Raw genomic sequence first — 8,701 nt, 5'->3', positions numbered from 1 at the left:
TGTGTGGAGTGCAATCTGAGGATGAAATATATATTAAATGCTTGCACACACTTGTAGGCACAGGTCTCTATGATCCAAGTGGCCCTTTTCAGCCCATATGCTTGACTGGAATATATTTAAGACCTTAGATTCTACTGGGACAGGCATCCAAAAGCATGGAGCCTGTCGAGTCCAATTCAGCATTAGGGTAAACAGGTATTTCCCCTTTGGCTTCAGCTGAAATTATAAATCCAGATATTAATTTACTCTCTTTACCTTGCAAGCGAGGACTGGAAATGTCACGAAAACAGACCTTCTCATAAAAATTCCAATCCAGACTTTCCTATTACCTATTCTATTCTATCCTATCCCAATCATCACTAGATTTTGTTATAAGGTTGTGGGTTTTTTTAATTTGTACTGCTTCCTATCAAGAAGCAAACAGTTCAGAAGTCACTGAAAAAAAACCTTTCAAAACAAGCCAAGCTATGCACAGGTCAATTTTAGACTGAAATATTTTGCCAGTGGAAAAGTGCATCTCCACAATGAGGAATAGAAAGGAACAGTGTAAAAAGTTAAATGACTCAACTCTTAATAACCTTCCATCAACACTTATAGCAAAGTTTGCAAAAACACACTAACAGTTTTAAGACCCTATACTAAAGGAAAATAAAACAGAACTTTAATTATTACTTGATTAAATGGGTCAAGGATGGTCTTTTCATCCTGCTTTCATGAAGAGCCTAATTTAGAAAGGGACAGTCTATACATGAGACCATCCATGCATGAGACCCTATAGCATTGCTGCAACAATAATTTTGTGCTAAATTTTATATTTTTCATAAAATGAAAAATGATGGTCATAGTTTCCCTACAGAAGACAGCAATTGCTCTAGTACTTGTTTTGGAGCCAAGAAAAGAGTTGTTATGACATGCAGCAGTGCTGCAGCCTTCCGCAAGTATGTCTGCCCACAGTTTAGGTGCCACATCTACTCAGATTCTAAATTTCAGCCTTGTCCTTGGAGAATCAGAGGCATTGCAATGAGTGATACAGGATATTGATATAATTATCATTACAGAAAACAGTTCATTTCAAAGAGGAAGACATTTGTTTCATTACATGAGCAGCTCTGCTCCTACCCAATTGTCTCCAGTAGTGCTTCCAAAAGGAGACACTGACAGAGTAAACAATCTAAATATTTCCTTCACTTCATACAGTATGAACTATGGGAAAGAGTGACACCAAGCGGTCACTTTTAACGGTGCATACATTTCTTGCTACAGGTAATTTTCTCTCTCAATAGCCTCTTTATTAGAGACCATTTGGGGGCCCAGTTACATGACTAAGGTTTGAGAAGAGGCCAGAGTCATGCAGTGAGTCGGGTTGAGGCAAGCGGCTACCGAGCTCCATGTCCATGTGTGAACGTGTTGAAGTCAGCCCTCGGAAACTCAGGATGAGGCAGATCCACAGTTACAATGTGCAGGCACCCTTGCTGACAAATTGAGCACAAAAATGCGGCATACCAGGTACAAACACAGTGATCTTCCTCAGCTCTGGAAACCCGGGTGCAGGACGTGCCGTTCAGGCACTTCAGCCGGTAGATGGCGCCATCCAAAACGGCAACGCAACTGTGACGTCACTTCCCTGACCCCCACGGTGAGGACGTGACTCGCTCCTCAGAAAATCGGCGTTGCTTTTAAATCCAGTTTAATGTACCATCAGCAATACTTTTTTTTCTGTTTGCTTCTCCTTTTCATCACTATGACCTGTCCTCATTTTCCACTCTGCAGCTTATCTTATTCTTCATCCAGCTGAGTTCCTACGTGAGGTTGCTCCCAACCATCATGTAAAACCGTCCAGTTCCTGTAAAGCTCCCCATGAGGCCACCTTTACACACCAGCTAAAGTAAAACCAGCCCCTGATGGCTGCTACTGCTCTCTAGCTAATTAGGCAATGAAGGGTCTAGCAAACCCTGGTTTCCCACTTTGGTGTTGGCCCCCTTCCCCAGCCATCCGTGAAGATGCTGATTCTCTCTGTAGGACTGGGTATCTGAAGCGCCATTCTTCTCCATAGCTGCACTCTTCTCCTTCCACTAAGGACTTTGTTTTGCATTGCACTGCATCCGTTGCCCAAGATGCTTCATTGCAGCGGAACTTCAGTGATTCTGTAGCGTTTAGGGTTTAAGGCCATCTCTCATAATCTCAACTCTGAAGTGCTTTGGAGCATGGATTTTTGATAGCTGCATATCAGATGAAATTTTCTGTTGCACACTTACAAACTGTGGTTTGGTTTCTTACGCTGCTGCACTCCCACTATCCTCAGTTTATCTCCTCTTTTGCACAAAGTCCAGCTTCTAGAGTATCATCTGTTCTCATTAGGAGACAAGGTCAAGTGGACCACTTACTTCACATAGATCAGTACTCACAGGAGGGATTACACTGCAGTGAAGTGATGCCACCTCTGCTAACACATTTCAGAAAGAAGCTGTCCTCATTAAAAAGATGTCAAGCATTCTCCCCAACAGATTCAATATTGAGCCGTAATAAAGAAGTCTTTCTTCCCTATAGTTTAACGCACTTGTGTGTGAATATTTTAATGCCCCTTTCTCCAACTATGAATAAACACAGAAAGAACAAGGCAAGATCAGGAACCATTTTTCTGGAGCACTGCAGATCCAAGGTGGCTACATACAACTAGATCTCTCGCTAGACATATATCCATTAAAACCTTTTACACTCACATTTTCATCCCTTGATCTGAAGGAGCTGTTAGGAAATAACTTGAAGAATCTTTGCTTCTAAATACAAAAGAAATTAGCCACTGCAGAAACAGATACTCATTCTGCTTCCTGGTCCTTCAGAAAGAGCAGAATTCTAATTAGTTCCCATATGACTTCCACATGACGGAGAGCTTTACTGTCCATTAAGCCAGATAATTTTAGGATCCTCCATCCTTTTCTTGCTGGGTACTTGTTTAGTACTACATGATAAGGAAACCAGCAGGAATTCCAGAAGAAATACCACCCCTCTCCCCACCTGTATATCTTTCTAGGAATTTAGCACCAACTCAACACTTTTGAGCTTTTTTTTTTTTTTTAAACTGAGATTCATTGATGAATTCAACTTTTCTATTGGCCCTCTCTGTGGTAACATTTTGGTAAGAGTTTATGTCAGCATCCTCTTCCCAGCAAATGCTTATTCTTTTACCTCGTCATAAAGAGACAGGCATCAGGAAAGCCAGATACAAGAAAATTATTCCTTTGATTTGAGAAGGATAGAGGGGATACAGGGTTACAAGCCAGACTGAAGCTCAGCACTCTGATTCTACCACTGTTTGAGTCACAACAGCCAAGTCATTTCATTGCATCTTCTCTGACAACTGTGAATGTTTTCTGACACCAGCATCCTATTACAGTGTCCCTGTGCAGTGCCTAGTATAATATGAATCCTTTGCTAGATTACAAGGTCTTTTAGGTCACCAGCCTAAAACTTTGAGTTTGAAACTCTCTGCCTGACCTCTTAGCATGCACAAAATTCCCTCAGTTTTGACACAATTGCCTAAATCAGCTTTTCTCTTCAGTTGAAGCCCCCAGCTCACAAATAGGTTTCTCCACACTTACATTCCTTGAGAAACCTGGTCCTGAAGACATAGTGAAAGCACCAGCAGACCACATTCTGAAAACAAAGAAAGGAGCTGTGGATGGGAATCACCTTTCAACTAATACCTCAGTGGTTAGATCTCTTACTACACCAGGATGTGGCAGACCTGCGTTCAACTCTTGCCTCTGCCTGAGGGAAACACATCTTTCACATCTCAGCAGTGCCCTAACCATGAGGTCATGGAGTCTGGAGAACTTTTAGCTTCCTTTACGTTTGTGAAACTGTTTTGCACAGACATTCACCACCAGCAGGACTAGAACCTGACTGTCCTTTCTGATGAGTTGCCTAAGACTTGGGCTACAGTAATTTTGTCCTTAACCCATGCTTATTACAACATTTTCTCTCTTTCTGCTAAAAAAAGTGATCTGACTTGTGCATCTCGCTCTCAAAGGTGGCCCAGATCTGTGAGTTTGGAGATAAATACTTTGCTGAACCCTTGACTTAGATGCCTAAGCCTCTCAGAAGTATATGAACTAAAATATTTAATAGTTTCCTATTTCTGCTACTTCCTATTGTATTCTCTCATCCCGAGTCTCCACTAAGCACGCTATCTTTTGTAAGTTCCACTCTTAACCACTTACCTCTTCAGGAAGCTTTAAAGTTAGGTGAGCCTGAGTATTACTTTGTGTATGTAACCTTAGTATTAAAAAATTACAAGCTAATGCACATTTTTACCACAGAAATCATACCAAGTTAGAATATACCAGGCTTGATCCTGATTTTGCATGCAGTAATATAAATCAAGAATAATTTTATCATTAAAACTGATGCTAACATGTCCTGGTTTCAGCAGAGATAAGAGTTAATTTTCTTCCTAGTAGCTGGTATAGTGCTATGTTTTGGATTTAGTATGAGAATAATGTTGATAACACATTGATGTTTTCAGTTTTTGCTAAGTAGTGTTTAGACTAAGTCAAGGATTTTTCAGCTTCTCATGCCCAGCCAGCAAGAACGCTGGAGGGGCGCAAGAAGTTGGGAAAGGACACAGCCAGGGCAGCTGACCCAAACTGGCCAAAGGAATACTCCATACCATGTGATGTCATGCCCAGCATATAAACTGGGGGGAGTTGGCCTGGGGGTGGATTGCTGCTGGGGAACTAGCTGGGCATCAGTTGGCGAGTTGTAAGCAATTGCCTTGTGCATCACTTGTTTTGTATATTCCAATTCTTTTATTATTATTATTATTATTATTATTGTCTTTATATTATTATCATTATTAGTTTCTTCCTTTCTGTCCTATTAAATTGTTCTTATCTCAACCCATGAGTTTTACTTTTTTTTCCCAATTCTATCCCCCATACCCCTGGGGGGGGGGGGAAGTGAGTGAGCGGCTGCATGGTGCTTAGTTGCTGGCTGGGCTTAAACCACAACATAACATGAGAATAAAATTGGAAGCAAAACAGTCTATTTACACCATATGACAATGTCCAATTGCACTGGATTTTGCTCATGAACTTACAGGTACTTTAAAGTAACCAAGGTACAACATCTGAATCGTTAGAGCCTTGTGTGATGTTGTAGTATTAGTGAGAGGAAAATCAAGACAGAATCGAACCTTCCACAGTAACAATCCCAAATGCTTAACTACACCAAAAAAGAAAATCAGAACAAGGAATGGCTAAGATGTACCACCAAAAGGACATGCTAGAGGATCCAAGTCTGAGCTCTGTCTCACACGAGATTATATTTCTGCTAAATAGAGATACAAATATGTACAATGCAATAGCATTAAGCGTGTTGAATGTGAATGACAAGCTTCCTAGTAGTACACTGAAGATGCAGCCTGCTAGAAAGGGCTGAATATAACTATAGAGTTGCATTCGAAAATCAGTGAGGTAACAACATGTATCCTTTTGCAGACACTTTAATGAAGACTGATGACATTGGCTGTTTTAAACTAGGTCATCTCAAAATGCTGAATATTTTTAGCAGAAAGGCAAATTAAAGACTTTAACATGATTAGACTAAGTCATTTTATGGGTTTCAAATGAATTAAAAATAATAGAGTTAGTTTCATTGTTCTGCTAATGTTAATTTTTAAACTCAAGGCCAGGCTGTTTCACATTGTTTTGTGGGTAGCTACAGCCTAGTGTACATTAGAGGACAAATAAAAATTACTACAAACCCCTAAAACTGTTACAAAGAAAAAGGTGGGGTGCTTTTCCCTACTCAGCAGGAGGAATTCCAGAATTCCCACCTTCAGAACGCACTTGATGGTTCCATGAAGTGGGCTACGTGCTCTTTACATTGCTGTAGCACCACAAGGTGCCAAAGAGATGAGGCTTATTATTTGACATAAACTGGTATTTAACTGCATATTGTAATGGTCTCAGTTTTTTAGCTATGGGTGTCTTTGCATGTACTATTGCTGAAATTGTACATAAAAATAAAGCCACAATAATTCAGTAGCATATGCACCAATTAGCTGTGCTTTTCTGAAACAGGAGTCACAACATGTATCACTACTGCAAATTGTTTCTTACTTTTTTTATATAGGCATATATAGGTAAAAGCAAATATTTGTAACGTAATCTATCCCCTCCAAAATTTCCAGTTATTTAATAAAATCATTCACTGAACCAGACCGAGACATTTTAAAGTTACTGGTCACACATATTGCAACTGTGATAGACAGAGATTTATGAAGAAATGTAAGACACGCTGGCAATTTTTATAATCTTATTTTCTGGGTTACTCTGTGAAATTTTCAGCTGAATATCAATTTCTTCAGGGCAATATATGGGTTTTTGTCATTCAAGGCAATTATTTCTGTGACAACAGTACACACTTAGCAGAATATATTGCTGATGAATCATTGACTGAAGAACTTGTACTGATTTTATTTATTACATCCATTCAGGTGACATAAGCATAAAAGACTGTATGCTATCTTTCTTTATAAAATGCTTATATGCTGCAGTAATTCTGTTGCATTTAGCTGTAGCATCACAAGCTTTGACCTCTTCTAGGTAGGATCAGGTTTACGCCTGCATGCAAAATGGCCCTCCACAGGAACTGCTCTTTGGTGACATAATAGAGACTCATCTCTCAGTATGGAATCACTGAAACACAGCAAGACTCCCCACATACGTTCATGATTTGTGAATAACAGGGAAAGGGGAAAGTAGTAAAGTTGTTAAATTTGTTGTTACGTCCCCAGGTCCAGTAGGTTAAAAATTCACCTCCTGGACTCGGATACCACCTCAGTGCAGCCAGATTGGGAGAGAAGATGCAGTCCCCCATCTGCTGCTTTTAGTAATACAGAACCAAGTCTCAATAGGTGGAAACCCTTTCATTCACGGGACTAATAGGGCATCTGCCTAGTTCCAAAAATCAGGTCAAGAGAAAGCCCATGCAGTAAGAAAGGCAAAAAATCTTTTTAATACCACCTGCTAATGCCTCTATGCTACATGCAGCAGCTGACTAGAGAATAATGTTTCATTGTTTGCCTAGGTTAAGTCGTTTATCCTATTAAGATGCTTTCCACAGCTTGCCTTTACTGGGGCGTTACTGTTAACCCTCCCCCAAAATTCCGGGCCCCTCGGCTCACATCTCTGACTAGTCCTCTCTTCTCAGAGAGCATCCATTTGCAGTTAAGTAGCCTAATAAATGAGTCTCCAACAGGGTGGCGTTCTGGGGCTGAACACTGAAAGGCAGTCTCTTCCAAAGACCGCACAGCAGAACTATTAGGAAAAGCAATGGAAAAGCCTCCTCTAGCAGCAACAGCTAAGTGGTGTAAGGGCTGCAGCTAAGCTATGGAATACTTCTGTCTTCAGTGACATTGATAGATCTTGCCTGTTGAGAACTTTACCACTCTGCCTTCAATCCAGGCTGTACTTAGGGTATTTATAATCAAATTCACTCATGAAAAATGTCAGTCTTACAAATCCACTCTCACCGCCTTATTTTGGGTCAGCATTCACGCTGCAGAAATACCAGGTATGCCAAGCCTGCACCAGCCCTCAGTAATAGTATGCTCTAAAAGCCTAAGAAATAGTAATCTAACAAACAGAAGCTGGCTGACATGGAGTGAAATTCCTCGCTTTGGAAACAAAGTATGGTCTTGCATTATACATGGGATAACTATGTCCATATGTTTGGAACATCTGGTCTTGAAACTCAGGAAGAAAGACATTGGCTCTCTGAGTTCTGTAGGCTACGACTTCATTTGGAAATGAATGGCTTTATGAAAAGGGTGGGATAGAACAACAGACGTTTACCTCCTGGGATAGGACTACAGCACCTTGACAGTAATGGCCATTTCGGAGTAGGAAGCCCAGAGTCGAGGACGGATGATCAAACTCCATTCGGAGCTTGTCACATCACACATTCCTTTAAATCAAAGGGTACGGGACAACTGACAGAAATACTTTTCATTCTGCAGGCTGTGTAAGCACGAAAAATAAACTCTCCACCTTTTGACTACGGCGAGAGAGAATGTCTTCCCCGCCTCTGAAGTGAGCACACGCGCATACGTCCAAGTCCTCTGCACTGCCAGATCAGGCACCTGCTGCCAGACCGCCGTTTTCCTTACAGCCCTTCGCCTGCAATCAAACGGCCGCAGGAGAACGTTCAAACCTTTCTGACCCTCCTGCGGCAGACGAAGAGCTTGAAAACATGACTCAAGCCCTTCCTCACTGCTCGGAAACCAGAAGACGCCAGCCTGGGGCCCGAAGAGCTACAACCAATGGCTCCGTCTGCTGTTTCCCCAGCCAGATCCCGACGCCGAGCGCGTAGCCGGGACTCCCCGCTGCCACCTCCGTCCTGAGGCCCCTCAGCCCTGCCGGGGGCCGCCCTACCTGTCAGCGCGGCCCCGGGCGGGACGGCTGGGGGTGGCGGCGCGGGCGCTGAGGGGGAGGAGGCACCGAGACCGCCCCGTTTGCCGCCGACAGCAGCGCTCTGCCGGACCGCCGCCTCAGGGGGCCGAGGGGACGGCGGCACCCCGCGCCCCCCGGGGGGGAGGAAGTTCGCTGCCTCCGCCGCCTGACGCGGGCGGGCAGCGGCCCCCACAGCCCCTCCGCGGGGCGCTCGCGCCCGCCGCCACCGTTACGGGCCGTTGGCG

Source organism: Haliaeetus leucocephalus, unplaced genomic scaffold (genome assembly GCF_000737465.1).
Source record: "Haliaeetus leucocephalus isolate CR32 unplaced genomic scaffold, Haliaeetus_leucocephalus-4.0 Scaffold273, whole genome shotgun sequence".
Classification (NCBI taxonomy): domain Eukaryota; kingdom Metazoa; phylum Chordata; class Aves; order Accipitriformes; family Accipitridae; genus Haliaeetus; species Haliaeetus leucocephalus.
Note: the sequence above shows the minus strand (reverse complement) of the source record.